This window comes from Cervus elaphus, chromosome 26, assembly GCF_910594005.1.
Source record: "Cervus elaphus chromosome 26, mCerEla1.1, whole genome shotgun sequence".
Lineage (NCBI taxonomy): Eukaryota > Metazoa > Chordata > Mammalia > Artiodactyla > Cervidae > Cervus > Cervus elaphus.
Genome location: NC_057840.1, coordinates 44,597,046 through 44,621,132, shown reverse-complemented (window position 1 = coordinate 44,621,132; position 24,087 = coordinate 44,597,046). Strand labels below are relative to the sequence as shown.

The 24,087-nt window shown below is 39.2% G+C and overlaps 1 protein-coding gene across 2 annotated transcripts in view; it reads right to left on the bottom strand.

Annotated features, from left to right (window-relative positions):
• Positions 1-24,087, bottom strand: part of PACRG (parkin coregulated) — a 505,425-nt gene that overhangs the window by 288,139 nt on the left and 193,199 nt on the right. The window lies entirely within an intron of this gene.

Sequence of the window (24,087 nt, the reverse complement as noted above, 5' to 3'; positions counted from 1 at the left end):
TGCCCACTAATCATATGTGGATATTGACCAGTGTGTTGGAAGCACAGGTCTAGGGGTTCAAACAGACCCTGAAAGCTTTTGTTCACTAGGTGAACATTTATTGAGCACCTGCTGTATACCTAGCACCGCACTGTGCATTCAAAAGCGTGCCAAGGTAAACAAGAGGAGGTGCCTGCCCTTGGGTGCTTACACTCCTGTCAAGGAAACGGGTGAGTGACTACGTATTTCGAGAATGATAATCAAACATGTTGGTGCTTTCTTCCTGCAAAGCTAGCCCATCACAGGGCTGTAAACAGGGGCACGGCAAGGCACAGCTTCAGAGGGCGCACGCGCAACGGGGCCTGCGACAGGAGCGCCTGGAGGCCTGCTGCACTTAGCCAAATGGACAACGGCGGGAATGCACGTCCCAGAGCCACGCGTCCTGCCGGCCCTGGCGGGAAACATCTGTGGGCTTGAAGCAGGTTCGGATCTACTGTTTAAAAGGCCATTTACACTCATGGATACGTTACTGCTCATTCTCAGTACTGAATTTCCAACCTTCCTGCTGGACCTAGGCTCTTACACGCTTGCTGTGTGTCAATCTTGGCAGCACAGGTCACTTTCCAAATCTGCTTAGTTCAATATGCCCTTAGCTCTTATCGGACAGTACAAAGCCAGACTTTAGTTTTACTAGCTTTCCAGATGCTGAGTTCCACATGAGTAAATGTGAAAGGTCACAACAACAAATGCATTCATAACCCTGTTTTGACTATGGAAAAAAAACAAAGTGACTAAATTTCTTCTGGACTTCAGTGAAGTCGCTCAGTCGTGTCCAACTCTTTGTGACCCCGTGGACGGTAGCCCACCAGGCTCCTCCATCCATGGGATTCTCCAGGCAAGAATACTGGAGTGGGTTGCCATTTCCTTCTCCAGGGGAATCTTCCTGACCCAGGGATCGAACCCAGGTCTCCCGCATTGCAGGCAGACGCTTTAACCTCTGAGGGGCTTTAGGACTGAGATAAAAGAGGCATGATGTGTTAACTGGGACAGCAATTATTGAGCATGTATACACCAATGTACATACTGAGAAGTATAAGGTTTCCTTCATGTCCTCGTGGAACTGGATGATGCTACCGTAAGCAACCCAGTGAATCCGTCCCAACTTCACTAACAGAATCAATCAGGCCATCACCTCTGGGACAGAGTGACTGAGGAGCGGGGCGTGGGTTCACACTCACTGAGCTCCCATCGCATGACAGGCAACATCAGGAGTAACGGAAAACCGTTCTACCCTCACATCTGCAGGGCCTCCTGATCCTTTGTACTCTGCACCATTTTGCCCTCCTACAACAATCACCACCTCCCAACACGATGTGCTCAGTCGCTCAGTTGTGTCTGACCCTTTGCAGCCCCTTGAACTGTAGCCCTCCAGGCTCCTCTGTCCAGGGGATTCTCCAAGCGAGAATACTGGAGTGGGTTACCATTTCCTCCTCCAGGGGATCTTCCAGACCCAGGGATTGAACCTGCTTCTCCTGTGTCTCCGACATTGGCTGCTGCTGCTGAGTTGCTTCAGTCGTGTCTGACTCTGTGAGACCCCATAGACGGCAGCGCACCAGGCTCCTCTGTCCCTGGGATCCTCCAGGCAAGAACACTGCAGTGGGTTTTGCCATTTCCTTCTCCGTCTGACATCGGCAGGAATGTTCTTTACCACCAGTGCCACCTGGGAAGCCCCACGAACTATGTGATACGCTTACTGAGGTTATTATTTATTTTTTGTCTCTTCCAGTTAGTATGCAAGCTCCAGGAGACTAAGCAATTCCATTTGTATCATTCACTGGTATCTCCTGCCTAGGACAGCTCCTGACACATTGAAGGTGTTTATTAATGGGTGAATTAATTCACTGTGTATAATTCTGATGAGGAAGAGGGTGATATTTATAAAAAGAAACCATAGACCAAAACACTGTAGACAGATGTAAAAAGAAAAATAAGGGTCAACTATCAATGACTGGAAGGATGTCATTGGGCAGAAAATATGATTTTTTATCAAAATAAAGATACTGAAATTATTTCCTTGCAATACAAAAGGTGCATGGCTGACTGTGGCTGGGTAGGCAGGGTGGGTTTCATAGCAGAGGCAGCTCTGTACTGGTGGGTGAGAGGATTCGAACTGAAGTGGGGGTGTGTGCATTTAGGTCCATTTTCTTGTTACAGTCAGGGTCATCTACATTGACAAGTGCTAATTCATCAGCAAGACCTCCTCAATTCTTTCTGGTGCTTCTCAGAGAATGAGACACAAAAACAACATGGATTTTGCTTCCATAAAACAATAAATAAATCAGAATTTCGTATTTTGAGAGGTAACTCTGCAAAGAACAATTAAATCACAGCTTAGTCTCACCTAGTAGAGCAAAACCAATTTGATTATAGTGAATCTACAATCCTTTGGTTTTTAAATTTAATTTATGAACTATGCTTTACAGAGTATTTGTAAAGGAATCTGAATTTTGTTACTAGATGAAATGCTATTGGAACCTTCAATCTGCAAAATGACCTTCAATCCAAACATTACAAAGACCTGAGTTTTTATTTCTTTTGAACGTAAACATTCTGTTTCCTATTAACACAAGACCAGCGATGAAATGAACAGAAATATATAAATACCTAAAGATACATGTATCGTGTTTTTAATTAAATATTAATAATATGTTCCATGTCACTGAAAACAGAGAGTCTGTAACTTTCAGTTCTTGCTACTCACTGACCTTAACTTGTTCTTTAAAAAAAAAAAAAAAGGTGACCCTTTCAAATCTCACAAAAATAAAATTTTAGAACAATAATAAGGCTTATCCTTAAAGTTTTTTTGGCAGTTTTCTAAGTATGAGTTTAAAATTCTGTTGCCAGGAATGATTTACCTTCAGCTGTGTAAGATTCTATGCAGCTTTCAGAGATGTAAATAACTCCATCACAGTTGGCTAATCACCACGGGATGGGCCACAGCATGGCTAATTAGAAAGCAAATGGCTAGCTGTGCCAATAACTTCCATGATTTGGATTGTCAAAGAAACAGTGCCTAGATTGAAGATTCTGGAGATAATGCACACAGGAAAGCAAAGTCTTTTTCTAAAAAATCACAGGAAGAAGATATAAGTGATTTGGGAGGGGGACTATCGTCTTTATTTTTATTGAAATTGCTAAATGTAGTGAAACAAATTAATGCAATGCTGAATTTGAGATGCCAGTAGGATAAATGGCAGTGATTTTACATTTTCAATTCTGAAAAAATATCTGAACGAGTGAAACATTTGCTACATGAATTAGCCTCCATATGACGTGAAAAACTACACTGACTTAGATTTTTGCCAGTTATCTGGATTTGTTGCTGTTGTTGCATGGACCCAGTATATGGGTTCACATGTTTTTAATCTTCTGCTTCATAGAATTTATTGAATAAAACATACTATTTCATTCTCAGAGTTATTTTCCCAGTATTACAGCAAAACTAAGCAATTAAAGACTTTGGGGGCTAGAAAAAAAATCTCAGAAATCAAGTTGTCATGGTCTTTTCTTTATTAAAAGATGAACAGAAACTAGCCCAGGTAAAGTGCTTTGCTCAAGGCTGAATACTTGGCTAATTAAAGAGCTAGTCTGAAGTTCACTTTAGGAAGCAGGTGGTTCTGTGCTTCAATCATAGAGGTCAACATTTATCCTCGGGAGGTGACACAGTTGGATGATTTGTCCAGCAGGTTAGAAGCCTCTTTCATGTCACCAATCCAGACACTCCTCAGGCCCCCACTGTGTGAGACGCTGAGTCACCACTCAGACAGGATGAATGAAGTTCCTGGTTCTCGGGGCCTCTTAGAGATTCTTTAAATTGGGCTTAATTAACCTTCGGCCAAATTTTGTTAAAGCTTGAACTAAACTTTTGTCCACCTATTCTTCTGTGTGCCTTTCAAAACGGAGAAAGGAAGAGATCTATACAGAGAGATGATCTGATGTAGATGACCCTCTTCATCTAGAAGTTCAGAGAATCTACAAACTAAAGCTAGTCACAGAAAGATCATATGTAGTTTTGGACGCAAGCCTGGTCTACAAAATTCTGAATCAATCACTTGTGACTTGCTGAAGAAACATTAATGTTATATTGGCTCTTATTTCAGAAAAGGCTATGGACAGAAAATAAGTGTTGAGAAAGCAGCTCACAGAAGTACATGTGGTAACCCATCCTTGAAGGACTGAGCAGTACCACTGTATATGAGTGTCTAAGTGTGTATAAAAGAGTGTGTGTGTTGGAGGATAAGTTATAGAAAAACTTGGGACCTAAATGGATGCAGGAACAGTGAAGACCTTCAAAGGACTAGATACAATTTATCAAAATCTCTGTTTCCTCTGATAACCTTCTAGGGGTGGTAAACATAGAACAACAACAAGAAGAGACACGAAATTAATAAAGTAAAACCTGCCATTGCCTCCACTCACTGCCCAGAGAAAGTCTGTAGCCAGTGGGCCAAAGAGGAAGAACCCAGTGGTCTCCTTGAGTTGAGAAGACAGAGCAAGGAGCCCAGGGAACCTAAGATGACTGGAATTCAAGGGGAAGAATACCAAAGAGATAGCTCCATCTCTACAGACAGAGAGCTCTGGAGCTGAGCATCGGCTCCTCCAGAGTATTCAGCTGTGTTCTGGGTGGCTCATGTCTGAGGACACCACCAGAGCCTGGAGAAAAAAACATCTGAGAACTTCAGTGAGCATGTGCAGGGAGCACTCAGGGATGGAAATTTGCCTGTCGCCACCAGTCTGAGTAGAAACCTCATCAACTGGGGGTCCCTGGGTAGGGTACTCAGAAGGGTTTGACTTAATAGGGTAAAATTACCCCTCAATGAAATGCTGCCTTGGTTCTCTCTAATGAAGCTTAAAAGCTGAATCTAAAAGGACCAAATTATTTTCAAGTAACTTTACTGTCTTCCAGAACAAAGCTACATCACATTAATAGGAATCCAAAAATATCTAGCATCCAACAAGTTAAACTCACAATGACAGATATACAAGCAAACAGGAAAGTAAGACCCATGACCAAATGAAACTGACTCGGAATGATTCACATAATAGAATTAGTAAACAATGATATCAAAACAATTATTATAACCATATACATACTCATGAAGCTAGAGGAAAGAATGGACATGTTAAGAAGCAATGTGGGAGATACAAACAAATCTATATTGGACTCCAGAAAACTAGCATGTACATGAAGGAAAAGGCTGTGGAAAGAATTAATGGCAAGTTAGACACTGCAGAACAAAAGATTAATGCACTTGAAGACACAAAAATAGGAAGTATCCAAATGAAAAGGGACCAAAAAAATCGACAGAGCATCAATTTTTGAAGTTAGCTGAGGGATAACTTCAAACAACCTAATATATATGTGTAAGTGGAATCTTCAATGGACAAAGGGTAAGGAGGGGAGAAGAAGAAATAGTGCCAGAAAGTTTTCCAGACTTGATGAAAACTATAACTCACCAGATCCAAAAAGTTTAACAAACCTCAAGCCCAAGAAACATAAAGAAAACCACACAGAAGCACATAACCATCAGGTTGTTCAAAACTACTAGTGAAGAGAAAATCTTAAAAGCAGTCGGAGAACAAAATATGTATTTCATATAAAACTAGACATCTTTACCTAGCAAACATATTTTTCAAAAATCAACAGAAAGACTGTTTCAGAATATGAAAGAATTAATAACCAGCAGACCTGCACTTCAAGAAAAACTGAAGAAAGTCATTTAAGCAGAAGGAAAATGATACCAGATGAAAATCTAGAGCTATAGAAAGGATGAAATCATCAAAGATGGTAACTATTTGGGTTTTATAACAACTTTTTTTCTTATTATTTTAGTCTCTGTAAAAGATAATTGACTGAAGCAAATATAATAAAAATGTGTTGTGAGGCTTATAACATATAGAAGTCAAGGTTATGATATAGAACACAAAAGTTAGGAAAGAAATGTCAATATTCTTATAATATATAAAGCAATATAATAGCTTTTAAAGTTTTAATATGATAAATTAGTATAAATTTTATAGCATAAAAATGTATACTCCAAACATTAAGGTAATTAAAACAACAAAGCAAAAATTTTGAGCCATTAAATGAGATAAAATAAAGTTACAAAAGATACTTACCCCAACAAAAGACTTTTAAAAAGAGAAAGTTGAAAAACAACCATATCATAGTAATATTTAAAGGAAATTAAATTAAATTAAAAGGCAAAAATTGTGAGAATTAATAAAAAAGCTAGGCAATAGTATATGCTGACTCCAAGAAATATATTTTAAATATAAAGATACAAACAGAGGGAAAGTCAAAGAATGGAAAAAGATAAGTAATGCTAAATTAATCAAAAGAAATCTAGAGAGGCTAATATCAACAAAGTAGGTTTCAGAGCACAGAAATTTGCAAATTATAGATAAAGTCACTTCCTATTGATATAGGGGTAAGTTTATCAAGAGGACATGATCCTAAACATTTATGCCCCTAAGAACAAAACTTCAAAGTACAAGAAGCAAAGCCTGATAGAACTGCAGGAAGGATTGCATTTGTCCGTGCTAAGTCACTTTGGTCGTGTTCGACTCTTTGAGACCCTACAGACGGTAGCCCACCAGGCTTATCTGTCCATGGCTTTCTCCAGGCAAGAATACTGGAGTGGATTGCCACACCCTCCTCCAAGGGATCTTCCCAATCCAGGGATGGAACCTGCTTCTCTCACGTCTCCCGCATTGGCAGGCGCGTTCCTGACCACTATCACCATCTGGGAAGCAGGAAGGATTAGAGAAACCCATCACAATAGTCGGAGATTTCAATGCCATTACCTCAATAACTGACAGAACAAGTAGACCAAAGGAAAAAATCAGTAAAGCTACAGAAAAATGAGGATGGTATTATCAGTCAATTGACGCGAATGACGCTATCAACCAATTGACCTGGTTGACATTTACAGAACACTGCAGCCGCCAAGAGCAGCATGCACATTCTTTAATGTGTATACTGGACATTTACCAAAACAGACCATATTCTGGGCCATGAAATAAGTCTCAGAAAATTTAAAACAATTCAAGTTATACAAGGTATGCCACCTGACAACATGACATTAAACTAGAAATTAATAACAGGAAAATATCTGGAAAACCTCAAAATGTTTGGAGACTAAACAAAACACATGTGTCAAAGAACAAATCAAAAGAAAAATGTTTAAGAATTTTAACTGAGTGAAGAAAAATGTATCAAAATATGTGGTACACAACCATAATAGTACTTAGAAGAAAGCTTATAGCAATAACATCACTCTTAGAAAAGAAGATGAAATATGTAAAGTCAATGACCTTAGCTTTTGCTTTAAGAAACTAGAAAAAGAATAGAAAGTACAAACCAAAGTAGGAAAACCAAAGAAAATAACAAATATCTCTGTGGAAATTAATGAAATAGAGAACAAAAGAATATTATGAAAAACTTTATGCTTATAAATATGAAAACTTAGGTGAAACTGACAAATTTCTTAAAAGACACAAGCTGTCAAAGCACACTCAAAAACAGAGAACTTGAAAAAAAAAAAAAAGAAAAGAGAACCTGAACAGCCTTTTGTATATATTTCCATTTTATTTTTTAAACAAAAACTTGAACAAGGTCTTGCAGCTGATAAGTGGCAGAGTCAGATTTTGTGTCCAGGGATGACTGATTCATAACCCATTCATCATGCAAATTATCCAAGGTATGCCACCCGACAACATGAGCTTGTCTATATGATACCACTCTGAACAAATAAACAAATGAACAAATAAATATGCTCTCTAGGAAACCAACAGCATACGTAGATTAAGTTTGCATTTATAAAAAGTATGTCATACGTACTGGAATTTTATATACACTATATATTATAGACAATACCGTTTATGTAAAATGTTACGTTTGTATACATACATATTATAAAACCATTCAATAGAAGCACAGAAATTTTAAAATATTTTCATGTGTCAGTTTGGGAACGTAAAGACTAACCATAGCTTAAATTATGGTGAGAGGGTTTTATTTTGTAAATTATACTTCAGGATCAATGAACTCTGAAACAGACTGACATGGTTATCATTTTTGTAAAGCATGAGTTAATGATCCAGTTGAGCTGATTAGCCAACTACTAAGCAAGCCTGGCGTGCTGCCGTCCATGGGGTTGCAAAGAGCTGGACACGACTGAGCGACCGAACTGACCTGAACTGAAGCAAGTCCAGGTGAAAAGAGCATGCACGGGGCAGTGATGCCGCCCTCATTTGAATACTGGTTCTTCTTTTATTACCTGGAGGAAGGTGTTTAACCATTCTAAGTTCCAGTCATGTCATCTGTAGAATGGGGATAGGAAGGTTACCTTAAGTAACTACTGTCAGGGTTAAATCTAGTTTATTTAAGAGACCTAACTCAGTGGGCAAGCAGAGAGGAGGACAATAAATGTCAGCTCTTGTCATCATTAGTAGTGTTGTTGGTGTTAGATTTCATTTATGAGTTCATCCAATTTTGTTTGTGGATATAATGATTTCTGGGGAGAAGATGGGAACAATAAGAACAGTGAGAAGTGGAGAATGAGAGCAAGAGAGAGAATAATTCAGAAACAAAGCAACAATGCCCAGAAAGAAGAAGACAGACAGCAGAAGTGAGATTTGAGTTGGAAACAGTTCTTTTCTTCCTCTCTCCTGCTATCTATATTTTCCCAGATTTTTCCAGCTCATGTCATTTCTAACTCCATTATTGTATCACAAACAGACCTGGTTTTCTCTTCCTTTCATCATTAATATTTGTCAAGCAAGAATGAAAATGAAAATGCCTATAGGAATTAAGCAACTAAGGTGAACAATGGAAGCAGGCTATGTTACAGCCTTTTCCCCCAGATCCACTTTATTTTCTTATCAGTTGATGAGATGGCTATTCACTTCCACACAAAAGTTTGCTCTCTCCCATTTTTCTGGCAACATGCAGCTTACCCAGTCAATCTGGGCCCACAGGAATATTTCTCTACTTTCAGAAAAATAATAATGCAAACAGGATAATTAAGGTCAATTGACATTAGACTACATTTTGCAGGTAGAAGAACAGGTGAGAAGGGAGAAAAATGGGGCATGCATGATAACTAGGAGGGGAAGGTGTTACTTGACTCCAGATATTACTGACACATGGGGATATAGGCCCAGATCTTGCAGTATTCAAGAGAAGCTAGAAATTTGGACACGAAGATGCTCCATTTGTAAATGTCTCAAAAATACCATGATTCAGGCTTTTCTAACACACCTGAGATCCAGATCCAGCCTTCGGATGCTCTCACTACGATGATTCACGTGTACCATTTGAAGGGCATTGCTGAGTAGGCCTACCTAATGAATCAGATTAAGTCTAATGACAAGAAAAAGATTTTCAAAAGAGCAAATATACAGTTATAGTCACTTGATTGTCTGTGATGATACTCTCTATTCAATAAACAGAACATTCCCCAACTATTCAACCAAGCTGTCTTGCAAAATGCAGAGACATTCCCTTCCTCTACCAACCGACAAACTCATTCATTCATTCAGTGACTACTTCCTGAGCATTTACTATGCTCAAGACACTGTGGGCAACACTAAGATAATTAAGATATAGTTGCTGCTTTTTCTATCCTTTTTGTTTTTTAAGCTGAAAAAGATGTTTTCTAAAATCACTCTGTTGTTGGGTAGAAATAATTTTTCTTTGACTTCCCTGGTGTCTCGGCAGTAAAGAATCCACCTGCAATGCAGGAGCTGGGGGTTTGATCCCTGGATGGGAAGATCCCCTGGAGAAGGAAATGGCAACCCACTCCAGCATTCTTGCCTGGGGAATTCCATGGACAGAAGAGCCCGGTGGGCTACAGTCCACGGGGTCACAAGAAGATGGACATGACTTAGTGACTGAACAACAACTTTTATTTACTTCTTTCTTTTATTCCTTATTTGTACACATGGCATTAGAGAATTTGTTGAAGGTCAAATGCAAGGAAGGTGTCAAAGATAAGTATGTGAATCTTACTGAGAGTCAATCAAGAGACTTTTCCACGGAATATATTATCTGGCGATAAACAAATGCCATGATGGCCAGCAAGGCAAAATGGCTCCCAAGCCACCATGTTTATATTCAACACACTCTACAAGCATTAATTTGTTGTCCTCTAGATAGACCTATAGTGTGTAATATGGGTCAACCTAGGGGACTTTTTAATTAAAAGTTCTTAAGACTTCTTACTTCCAAATATTTTGATGTCTTTCTGAAGAAGCTGCCTTTTATTAGTTATAGCAGGCAGGGTACAAAATGCTCTCAATATTTTTAATATTACAGTCAAGATTTTTTTCAATTCATTTACAACTCACTGCAGTGATTAAAGCAGGTTGCCTGTCTTTAAACACATTATTTTATGCATAATATGGTAATTATATTAAATGAGTGTACTATCAGTGGACTTCTTGGATGAGTGAATTTTCTTGGGCTAAACAAATGGCATAATGTATATTAGATGATTCTGTTTTGCCACATTAGGCTAGAATTTAATCGACTTATGTAAAAAGTTATCAAAAAAATCTTATCGGTGTGACTTTTTTATACTTTCTTGTGTGAATAAGTGAAGGCTGCCTATTGCTTCAGTCTCCAAAACCCATAAAAAAGATCGTATAATGAAATCAAATTCCACCAAGAATCAAACACAGTGGAGACAATTTCTTAAAATAGTAACTGTACTGTGTAAATAGGAAAGGGTATCATGTTCTTTGAAAGGCTTATTTTCAATTTATAAAACAGAGACTGAGGCAAATCAGAAGTTGGGTATTCCTGGTGGCTCAGTGGGTAAAGAATCTGCCTGCAATGCAGGAGACAGGAGATGCAGCTTCGATCCCTGGGTCAGGAAGATCCCCTGGAGGAGGAAATAGCAACCCACTTCAGCATTCTTGCCTGGAGAAGCCCATGGACAGAGGAGCCTGGTGGGCCACAGTCCATAAGGTAGCAAAGAGGTGAACATGGCTGAACACACATGCATGCAAATCAGGAGTTATCCACAGATAATCTTCTCTTTGATTTGGTCTGTTAGCTCTCCAGCCTGTTATTAATCGTTCTGCTTTCCTCTTACTGGCTGTCACTCACATCTCATCAAAAAAAAAAAAAAAGCCTTTGTTTACCGTACTTCTCATGCTTTGTTCTCTGTAGCTAGGTCTGAGAAACATGTACTCATTCCAAATCAATGCACGGTAGAGAAGGCAGGTTTGTTGGCTTCTACAGACTCGATTCCACCACCAGCAGCACCCTCATCTGTCTTTAGAGATCTGCAGGGTTGTTCACTGTTCACCTCACGGAGAATAGAGGAGACCCATTTCCTTCTTGTTTAACTTCACTCAGTCTTTGGATGACGTATAACATAAGTTACTGAGTAGTGAGTACTCCATCTGTCCTTCTGTCTTTCCTGCACTCAGCTCCCCAGTCGTACTAGGGTCTTGGCAAAGCCCACGCACACACGTGATCCCTCTCGTGGCCCCCGCGTGTGCCACCACCTCTGCTGAGAAGGCTTCCTGCCTCCTCCTGTCTCTCTCAGAAACGGGGACCATCGCCATCTCAAGAAGCTACTGCTGGCAGCTCCCACAGCTGGGAAAAACAGCACTCCTGTTTGTTCCCGAAGCCCCCACGGCTCCCTAGTCTCAGCCCTCTCTCACTGAACGGCAGGGAAATGCATCTTTTTTTGTTTCTTTCCTCACTGAACAAGGGGCTTCCCTTGTGGCTCAATTGATAAAGAATCCGCCTGCAATGCGGCAGACCTGGGTTCCATCCCTGGGTTGGGAAGATCCCCTGGAGAAGGGAAAGGCTGCCCACTCCAGTGTTCTGGCCTGGAGAATCCACGGATTGTAAATAAAATAAAATAACGCCAAATCACTGCTTACTGAGGTCTGGCTTGGCCAGAGGCTCCCCCCTCTATATGTCATCCAAGTCCTTACTTGAGGACCTGCTTTGTGCTCAATTTGACAGATGAAGATGCTGAGATAAAGTCAAGATACACAGTCAAGGTCACAAACCAAGAGAATGTCAGAGCTACTGTTTAAATTCAGATCAATTTATCTTTGAAGACCTCAAGCGTTACAAAGTAAGGAGGCCACCTCTCTCTCGGGTAGGAGCGAGGAGCTCCGGTCTTCAAGGGGACTCTCTGGAGAAGACCCGTGCATGGAGTGCCAACAGGGACCCTGCCTCCTGCAGAGCGGCAGGAAGTGGTCAGTTTCAATACCTTCACAGAGCAAATTCCGGGAAAGCCTGTACCTGCCACAGAAAGAGGAAGGGCCCAGGAAGAGGTAAGGTAAGACCAAAGGGAGGGTAATCCACCCTGGGGACTAGGCCCTGCCTACTGACTGGAGAAGCCGGATGCCATTTAAGAGAACACCGGGCAGGTCTGCGATGGAAAAAGAAAAATACGTCTGGACTAAAATCTAGAGTCTAGGTCAAAATTATTCAGTTCAATGATATCTCAGATTTAAAACCCAGTACAAGGATCTCAATTATCAGACAAATCTAAGTAAAATTCAGCTTACGGCTGAATTCTTCTGCAGTCTATTTAAATGAATTCAGCCATAGGAGGTTACAAGTATTAGTACATCCAGTTGGAGGTCTCTGGTACAATTGCAAAGTGGTAAAATGATTATGAATGTAGGCATTTGTGTTTATAATTATGTCTCATAATTAATGTTCCTAAGTAATACTTTAGGTTCATACCTCCATTTGCAGTTTTCTAAATGAAAGGTTTTGTACTAAAAGAATGCAAAATGGCAGGGCAGGTCATGAATCACCAGGATTAATAATATTCCACTCAGAAATTTTGAAATGCTTAGGCTAAAGTTAAAATCACAGAAAATTAGTCATGTTTAGTGGATCAAACCTTGCATGGAAGAGCAGACATCATAAAGTGAACATAATCATTATAATTAAAATGTTGTACCTTATAGAATGTAATCCTCTTTAAGAAAGGAAATTTTGTATGCTGCTATAATGTTAAGTAAATATATAGGAGCTCAGGCCTACATTATTTCTGAATTTGTATGATGTTTAATTCAATTTAAGTTGAGGTGGGCAGTGAATACCCAATCCCTTATTGAGCTTCCACTATGAGTTGGGGCTTTGGCACACTCTTGACTGAGACAGGTTACAGTTAAGGAATCTAAACCTCATAAACCAACGAACAGTTTGACAGCCTTATAGTGCTTCACATAAAAGTGCTCAGAAGAATCTACTGAATTAATGAAGGTGGCTACGTGAAGTGTCCAGTGTTACTCTCTGGAAGTGCCAGGGCCTGGAATTGCACTCTGAGACATAGTAGTTCTAATGAGAGGTGAATCAAACCTTGACAGCTTCCTACCAGCAAGAAAAACCTCCAGAGCAATCTTTTCCCACCATAGTTATTTCAGTGCTGTGGGCTAAGTCGCTTCAGCCATGTCCGACTCTTTGTGACCCTATGGAGAGGAGTCCACCAGGCTCCTCTGTCCATGGGATTCTCCAGGCAAGAATACTGGAGTGGGTTGCCAGGCCCTCCTCCAGGGGATCTTCCCGGCCCAGTGATCAAACTTGCATCTCTTAAGCCTCGAGTATTTCAGATCAAATATGGTTTGGGGCTGACTGCACAAGTAATTACAAATGCCATATTTTCCTATTCTGTCAATATGAATCTCTGTCCATTAGGAAACCTAGCAAATACCTTACTATTTGGGTGTGGGAAAGACCAGACTGTTTCTCACTGTTGTGCTTCTTGCTACTGTCAGTGACCCACACAAGGACTGCAAAACACAGCTGGCCACAGGACTGATGCAGATTCCCACAGCTCCAGCCTTGTCTCTCGAGGAAGGAATGATTCTCAGTAAGAGGTGACGTGACAACTAACTAGATACTTTGGTGGAACACTGTAAGATTCCCTAATTGACTCCACAAAATAAATTCTAAATCACATTTCATCTCCTAAATGTATAGCAAGGAAATTTGAATGGTATAAATAATTTTTATGTAGTCTTGGGGTGACACAGGCATCCAAAGCATGCTTCTAAAATCGGAAATCATAAAATTTGCTGGATTTTACTATTAAACTTTGCTACATAAAAAGTAAACTTGCAAAAAAAAAAAAAAAAAAAGTAAACTTGCTACATGAGAGGAAAATACCTGGCAACATGCTTAATAAAGAATGAATTTTTGTAAATAAGGAAAAGAAGTTACCACACTACAAGAGAGAAATGGAAAAAAGACTTCTACATCCATCAATGTGACATACTGAATATTTTAGAACAACTTTCATCTTAAAATTTTTTTCAGCTAGAAATCTTGCAAAAATAATAAGAAAATATCAAATTCATAGTCACTCTTTGAGAAAGCAAGGGCCAGAAAAAGAGGAGAATAAAGGAAAGGTGAGCCATGTGATGGCTGTCCCGTGTTTTCCTGGAGGCATTCTAGCTTCAGAAACTTGTGTTCTGAGGCCTGGATGGCACAAGGACAGAAGGCAAGTCCTTGGGGCCACACAAGCAGAGATTTGGAATGAAGACTCCTGCTTAAAGCCAGGACCCCCAGAGGGTGGCCCCTGAAGTGAAAGTGGGTTAATGTACTTTTGAGGAAGATAACAATATCAGTTGTAACAATTACCATGCACCAAGCAGGTTCTCAGTGCTTTAAACATTAACTCATTTAGTCTTCTCAACAACTCTCTTAGATGTCAGTTCAGTTCAGTCGCTCAGTCGTGTCCGACTCTTTGTGACTCCATAGACTGCAGCACGCCAGGCCTCCCTGTCCATCACCAGCTCCTGGAGCTTGCTCATACTCATGTCCATTGAGTCAGTGAGGCCATCCAACCATCTCATCCTCTGTCGTCCCCTTCTCCTCCTGCCTTCAGTCTTTCCCAGCATCGGGGTCTTTTCCAAGGAGTCAGTTCTTCACATCAGGTGGCCAAAGTAGTGGAGCTTCAGCATCAGTCCTTCCAATAAATATTCAGGATTGATTTCCTTTACGATGGACTGGTTGGAACTCCATGCAGTCCAAGGGACTCTCAAGAGTCTTCTCCAACACCACAGTTCAAAAGCATCAGTTCTTTGGTGCTCAACCTCCTTTATAGTCCAAGTCTCACATCCATACATGACTACTGGAAAACCATAGCTTTGAGTAGATGGATCTTTGTTGGCAAAGTAATATCTCTGCTTTCCAATATGCTGTCTAGTTTGGTCATAGCTTTTCTTCCAAGGAGCAAGCATCTTTAAATTTCATGGCTGCAGTCACCATCTGCAGTGATTTTGGAACCCAAAAAAATAGTCTCTCACTGTTTCCATTGTTTCCCCATCTATTTGCCATGAATTTGACATCTATTTGCCATTAGATAGGTATCAGTTCAGTTCAGTTCAGTCGCTCAGTCGTGTCCAACTCTTTGCGACCCCATGAATCGCAGCACGCCAGGCCTCCCTGTCCATCACCAACTCCCAGAGTCTACTCATGTCCATTGAGTCAGAGATGCCATCCAGCCATCTCATCCTCTGTCATCCCCTTTTCCTCCTGCCTCCAGTCCTTCCCAGCATCAGGGTCTTTTCCAATGAGTCAGCTCTTCGCATCAGGTGGCCAAAGTATTGGAGTTTCAGCCTCAGCATTGGTCCTTCCAATGAACACCCAGGACTGATATCCTTCAGGATATACTGGTTGGATCTCCTTGCAGTCCAAGGGACTCTCAAGAGTCTTCTCCAACACCACAGTTCAAAAGCATCAATTTTTTGGCACTCAGGTTTCTTCATAGTCCAACTCTCACATCCATACATTATCACTGGAAAAACCATAGCCTTGACTAGACGGACCTTTGTTGGCAAAGTAATGTCTCTGCTTTTTAATATGCTATCTACGTTAGTCATAACTTCCCTTCCAAGGAGTGTCTTTTAAAATCATGGCTGCAATCACCATCTGCAGTGATTTTGGAGCCCCCAAAAATAAAGTCTGACACTGTTTCCACTGTTTCCCCATCTATTTCTCATGAAGTTAGATAGGTATAGTATTACTCAAATTTCATTGTTGAGAAAATATAGCTCAGAGAGGTTAAGCAACTTGTTTAAGAACACATTGTAAGTGAGCGTGAGATTCAGGTAGCCTGGCTTCAAGAAGGGAGAGAAAAGTCTCTCCTAGCAAGGAATTAGCATCTACAATATTAAAAGGAACTCCCCCAAATCAATAAGAAAGAGATAAACAACTCCAGAGAAACTGGGAAGAAGAGATGAATACGCAATTCATAGAAGAGAAAACATAGGTTGCTGAATAAACACAGGAAAAGATGTCCAACATGGCAAGTGTAGATTAAAAGTATGATGATGTCAAGCATTGTCCAGCATAAGGAACAATGGGGACTCTTTATGTCTGGCTGATAGAATGTAAACTGAAATGACCACTTTGAATAACAATCTAATGAGTCTATCACCAACTCAATGGACATGAGTTTGAGTAAACCCCAGGAGTTGGTGATGGACAGGGAGGCCTGGTGTGCTGCAGTCCATGGGGTTGCAAAGAGTCAGACACGACTGAGCAGCTGAACTGAACTGAGTCTGTCTGAAGCTCTCTCTTTTCTTCCTTGTTTTTGCAATCCATGCCTAGTCATCACCTCCTTTATGAAGTCTGCATGAACCCATGGGCTCACAGTGACATCACATTCTTCAAGTTTCCCACGTTCGTTCTATCACTTACTGGAACACATGATTTGCTGCCTTCTGTTGGGAGTTTTCATCTGTTCCTTAATTGCCAGGGCGGTGGTGTTTTGTAATTTTTCATTCCTAGCATCTGAGTAGGAGCTAAATAAATATTACTGGTTTGACTATAAAAAGGACTAATGTAACCAAATAAACCATATTTTGGATTTCTCACTGTTCTATTAGCATATGTTGGACACATACTGACAATCCAATTATAGTCGGCACAACATATCTTAGGGCAAACAAACCTTTAGTATTTTTGTCTTGTGTAGATTTGCTTTGTATTTTCTTAATGTAAAAATTGAGCATGACATATTTTCTGAAGAAAAGTTAAGAAAATGAACTACTGTACACTGATGTCAAGGTCTTCCCTTTATCAAATCAGTTTTAAAAGCTATGTTCATTTCTTTGAACATCTAAAAATGACAAAGGCCTAAGGCTCTAATTGACTTTTGATAAACATATGACTGAATCATTGAAATGTTTCAGTTTATTGTATAAAATCTATATACTAAACAGGTATTAAGAGAGACAGATCCTGTCTCTCTGGAGTTTACTGACTACCCATGACTTTCACTATTACTTATATATAGATGATTCTCAAATCCACATTTTAGCTCTGATTTCTCAGTGCATACTCTTTCTCTAATTTTTTGTTTTCTTTTTGCCCCCTAGTTATAAAAGTAATATGTGTTCTGGGTAGAAAAAAATTGAAAAATAAGCAAAAGTTAAAGGGCAATAGGATCACGCATAACACTACCACCAAGAGTTGAGATGATTACTGTCCCTATTTTAATATGTGGCTATTCTAGCCTAATTTCCATATATAACATGTATTCAACCTAGTCACCCCTCCACTGATCTTTTTATTGGCTCCTGGTTTTGTCTTTTACAAGTGAAAGTGAAAGTCACTCAGTTGTGTCTGACTCTTTGTGACTCCAAGGACTACACAGTTCATGGAATTCTCCAGGCCAGAATACTGGAGTGGGTAGCCTTTCCCTTCTCCAGGGGATCTTCCCAACCCAGGGATCGAACCCAGGTATCCCGCATTGCAGGTAGATTCTTTACCAGCTGAGCCACAAGGGAAGCCCAAGAATACTGCAGTGGGTAGCCTATCTCTTCTCCAGTGGATCTTTCCGACCCAGGGATCGAGCCCTGGTCTCCTGTATTGCAGGCAGATTCTTTACCAACTGAGCTATCAGGGAACAAAATGCCATATAATCGGAATCATGTAGTATGTAGCCCTTTAGATGGTTTCTTTCACTCAGTAATATGCATTTAAGACTCCTCTCCATTATTTTTCATGGCTTGATCATTTCTTTTTAGCATGGAATAAAGTTCCATTTTATGAATGTATCACAGTTTGTTTATTCACCTACTGAAGGGCAACTTGGGTGCTTCCAAGTTTCGGTAATTATGAATAAAGCTGCCATAAACATCCACATGCAGGTTTTTGTCAGCTATACACATTATCCTGATAGGAAAATAAATTAAAAAATCACTACTCACTTAAAGCTGAAAATTATGCAAAATATAAAGTTATATTAATTCACTGGGCTATGTGCTCAGTCGTGTCTGACTCTGCGACCCCATGGACTGTAGCCCACTAGGTTCCTCTGTCCATGGAATTTCCCAGGTAAGAATACTGGAGTGGGTAGCCATTTCCTTCTCCAGAGCATCCTCCCAATTCAGGGATTGAATCCATGTCTCCTGCATTGTAGGCAGATTCTTTATCATCGGAACCACCTGGGAAGCCACTAGCACTATTTAAAAGGGGACTATCGAATAGATAAAATAGAAAAAAGTTCATTATTCTTTTATTAAGTAAATAACATTTACTGGAATAGCCTAAATGAAAGTGTTAGTTGCTCACTAGTGTCCAACTCTTTGAGGCCCCATGGACTATCAACCACCAGGCTCCTCCGTCTATGGAATTCTCCAGGCAAGAATATTGGAATGGGCTGCTGTGCCCTCCTCCAGGGCATCTTCCCCACCCAGGGATCGAACCCACATTTCTTATGTCTCCTGCACTGGGCAGGCAGGTTCTTTACCACTAGCACCACCTGGGAATCCCAAGAATCACCTAATGTAGGCACAATTTGAAAGCTAGGAATAAAAATTATGGACTATTTGTGTAGACTGAGACACATTTGTTCAGAACACACAAAACTGCATTAGAAAAATCTAAGGCCAAAGGAGCCATTCTGCTTCAGGTTCCTACCAAAGTTAGTGCAAAATCGATTCAGTTTGACATTTATTGGGACCTACTATTTGTAAGGCCCTGTGATAGGTGCTAGAGCAGATTTAAAATGATCAAGATATGAGTTCTACTTTCAAGGACCTAATAGGCCAGTAGATAAGATAAGACATCTATACAATTAACCATAACATTATATAGATGTGCTAAGAAATACGATGGAAATAAAAACGGAACACTCTGGGGTCACAAAGAGAGGAAGATTCATTCCAGCTGATAAACTAGAGGAAGATTTAATTAAAGAAATGACTTTGGAACTGGGACTGGAAGAATGGGTAGGATTTAGACAGAAAGCAGTAAAATGGCTGGGAGGATGGGTAGTAAGAGGGATATTTTAAACAGAGGCAAAGGTGGTCAAAGAAATAAACTGCCAGAATTTTGATTGTGTTTGGGGAATCGGTTGTACTCTGGTTTGGTTGAAGCAGAAAATTTGAGAAGGGAGTTAACACCTTCTATACTGGTGGGATTGAGTTGAATTCATTTTAAATCTTTAATGGTGAAATAAACATATTCGTCCTAAGAAATTAGATGACACTAAAAATAGGCTATTAGCAAAATGAGAAAATAGGACATAATCAAGAAACATTTGTTTTAACTTATTTTCAATTGCTTTTAATTAAAAAATTAATCAGAAGACTTGAACACTGGGGTTCATAAAATCTATGTAATTACATGCAACTTATGGATTTGAGAATTCACGTTCATTAATCTGGGAAAGGAGTTTCATCTGATTCTCCTAAGGGTGCTTTACCCCTAAAAATGCTAAAAATCATTGCTTTCGAGGAAATGGGTTAGTTTTAAGTAAAACTAAATTTTTATGACTTTCTTTCCCTACCAAATAATATAACTTGCATTTAGCTTGTCACGCTCTATTAGAATCATTTTGCTTCAACTTCAAAGGTTGGCACTCTCTCTATTCCTCTTTGTCTCGTTTTTCTACTTCTCTTTTTTGAAAGGAAAAAATAAAATACACACTAGAGAGATCTAAAAACACAGAGTTGTATGAAGAGAAAGGTAACACCCTGCACAACCCTTTGCACTCACTCCTCCCACAACTAGGAGTGTATCTGCACGTAGATTTTTAACTCTCACGTCATACAGATTTATGTCTACGTTGCATGAGTGCACATGTATGTATGTGAGAAAGAGAGACTGGGAGAGACAGAGAGAAACAGATGTTTTCTTCTTTTTCTAAAATGAAAATAGTATTCATTTAAAAATAGGTACAAACCCTATACATCTTTAATTCTTAATGTACCAGGGACATCTTTCCAGGTTAGTACACATAAATTTAATTTATTCTTTTAAATACCTATAAAATATTCCATTGCAGAAGTATACTATAGTTTATTTGGCTATTTTCTAATTGATAAGTATTCATGTTGTTTACGGTTTTGAGTATTTAAACTGCTGTTATATAAACATCTTTATAAATATATCATTATATGCAAGTGTTTTCATTGTATAGGATTAAAAAAATAACATGTGATAGGAATGTTAATAAAACAATACACATTGTCACATAACTTCTTAAGAAGTTTTAGCAAGTCGTATCTCCACTTGTAGTATTAATCAACGCCCACACTTTGGTATACCTTTGCCCAGGGATAGTATTCAAAATACTTAACAATGCACAAGGCAGAAACATTCAAGAACATTCCGGTGACATGCATTAACCTTCCATTTACTGCTTATTGAAGATGAAAGGGTCTGATCAGTCGGAGAAGGACGGATGAGAGTTCTGGGCGAGGAAGGGAGCTCGAGGTAGCAAACATTTATGACCTGAAACATCAGTAATACAAGGGTCATACTGAACTTACCAGCGGACATCAGCCCTGCCATTGCTAGAACTGGGTCCTACCAGGCTTTTAAAACTTTTTTGCTAGAATTTCAGAAAATAATATCTCATTGGTATGTTTAATTTATGTTTCCTCAAGTTTTAGTTTTGAAGAACTTTCGGATGTCACTTTATGTTTGCTTATCCATTACTTGTTTAAATTTTTGTCTATCTTTATTTGTGTTATTCACCTTTTAATTATCAGTTTGAAGGAGCTGTTTGTTTGTCTTTCAAATATTTACAAATATATAGTCTCTGGGCTTATTCTTCATCTTTATACTTAAGGTAACTTTAGCTGTACAAATGTTTTAATATTAATACAAACTATACTTTTAATCTAGATGCCATTACAGGTATGTTTATTTATTGAAGTTATAGATTTAAACCTAAGTACTGTAATATTTTTGGTATATTTTTCTTAGTTCTTCGGTTTTTGTAATTTTCCCCCATTTTCTCCAACTGGTTGTTGATATAAGAAAAGAACATTTTTGGTATTTGTTTCATATCCATCCATCTTACCAAATTCTTTTGGTATTTCTAACAGTATTTAATTGTAAACCTCATTTTTAAAAAATTGTTGTTATATGATGAAATCACGTAAGAAAAACTTCTCTCTCCATTATATACGTCATATAGTTTCTTGACATTATTAATACATTAATCTCTAAAATAATTTTAAATAATAATAAAAGCAGGCATATGTGCCTTGTTTCAAATTTTAGTGTCAATGACTTGTCTTCTTATGAATAATTGAGTTTTATTGCATTTTAGCCCACCAGGCTCCAGGGGATCTTCCCAATCCAGGGACTGAACCCTGGTCTGTCTCCTGCACTGCAGGCAGATTCTTTACCATCTGAGCCACCGGGGAAGTCATTTTTTACTTGTCAAACATGAGTTCTTTTTATTCATCTGTTTCTATCATATTTCAATATTCTAAAGCACTTTATACTTATATCTTGACATTTTTTTTCATTTCTTGAAAAAAAAGCATCTTTTAAGTTCTTCTACCTCCTTGACTATTTGTCAGTTTATACGAATTGCTCCTCCTTTCTCTGAATTTCAAACGTTAGCTATCCTTAGAACCAATATTGGCTCTCATGTGATACTCATCTGTTTTCTCATCTGATACTCACACTCTTTTTCTGAGAAGCCAGCTTTTCATTAAGTATGGTCTCAACTGACACCTACATAACAACTGTTATGGACTTGAATGTTTTTGTTCTCGCCCCGCCGCCAAATTCAAATGTTGAAATCTCAACCCCTGATATGATGATATTTAGAGATAGGGCCTTTGCGAGGTGATTAGGTCACGAGAGAAGAGGCCTCACTGATGGGATCAGCACCTCATATGAACAGACAGAATTTCTTCAGAATTTTTTCCTCCTCTCCACCTGGTAAGGGCACGTCAAGAAGGGTGACCATCTGAAAACCAGGAAGAGGGATCTCACCAGACTCCACGTCTGCTGGCACCTCGCTCCTGGACTTCCTACGGCCTCCTGAACTGTGAGAAAAAGAAATGTTTGCTTTTTAAGCCTCCCAACCTACTCTAAATGGTCAGAGCAGCCTGAGTGGACTAAGACACAAGTAGTTTCTACAGCTAAAACCTGACTCAAATTCTCTTTCCCACCTCTAGATTCTTTTTTTTTTAATTTAAATATAATTGATTTGCAATGTAGTATTAGTTTCTGGTGCACAGGAAAGTGATCCAGTTGTACATACACTACATATATGTTACATACACTACATATATATTACATATGTGTGTGTGTGCTAAGTCACTTCAGTGGTGTCTGAGTGTTTGCGACCCTATGGACTCTAGCCTGCCAGGCTTCTCTGTCCATGGGATTGTCCAGGCAAGAATACTGGAGTGGGTTCCCAAGTCCTCCTCCAGAGGATCTTCCCAACCCAGGGATCGATCCCGCATCTCTTATGTCTCCTGCATTGGAAGGTAGGTTATTTACCACTAGCACCACTTGGGAAGCTATATAGTATATATACATGTGCATATATATTTTTTTCCATACAGTCTATTACAGAATACTGAATATAGTTCCCTATGCTATACAGCAGGATCTTGTTGTTTAAACATAGTAGTTTATATCTTCTTATTCAAAACTAAGAATAAAAATGTATTCTTCCCCTACCTCCTTTGCGCTTTGATAACCATGTTTGTTTTCTGTGTCAGTGAGTCTGTTCTGTTTCATAAGTATGTTCACTTGTGTCATATTTTAGATATAAATGATATCATATGGTATTTTTCTTTCTCTTTCTGACTTACTTCTCTTTGTATGACAATCTCTAGGTCCATTTATACTGTTGCAAATGTGGCATTATTTCATTCTTTTAGTGACTGCATAGTATTTCATTAAATATACATACATCTTCTTCATCCATTCATTTGTCAGTGGACACTTAGATCGCTTCCATGTCTTGGATATTATAAATAGTGCTGCTATGAACACTGGGGTGCTTGTATCTTTTTGAAATATAGTTTTCTGACTTCCCTGGTGGCTCAGTGGTAAAGAATCCACCGGCCAAAGCAGGAGACGTGGGTTTGATCCTTGGGTCAGGAAGATCCCCTGGAGGAGGAAATGGCAACCCACTCTAGTATTCGTGCCTAGAAAATCCCATGGACAGGGGAGCTTGGCGGGCTACACTCCATGGGGTCACAAAAGAGTCGGGCATGACTTAGTGACTAAACAACAACAACAACTGAATATGTACCCAGAAGTAGAATTGCTGGATCATATGCAAAGTCTATTTTTAGTTTTGTAAGGCTCCTCCATACTGTTCTCCATAGTGGCTGTATGAATTTACATTCCCATCAACAGTGTAGGAAGGTTTCCACCCTCTTCAGCATTTTCTTTTTGTGGACTTTTAATGATGATCATTTTGACAGATATGAGGTGGTACCTCATTTCACTTTTGATTTGTATTTCTCTAAAAATTAGCAATATTGAACGGCTTTTCACATACCTCTTGGCCATCTATATGTATTTTTTGGAAAAATGTCTTTTTAGGTCTTCTAAAAAGGTCCTTAGCCCATTTTTTGGACTGGGTTTTTGTTGCTGTTGTTATTGAGCTGCATGAGGTGTTTGATATTTTGGAAATTAAGCCCCTGTGGGTCACATCATTTGCAAATATTTTCTCCAAATCTGTAAGTTGTTTTTTTGTTTTATTGATGGTTTCCTTTGCTGTGCAAAAGTTCATGAGTTTGATTAGGTCCACTTGCTTATTTTTGCTTTTATTTCTATTG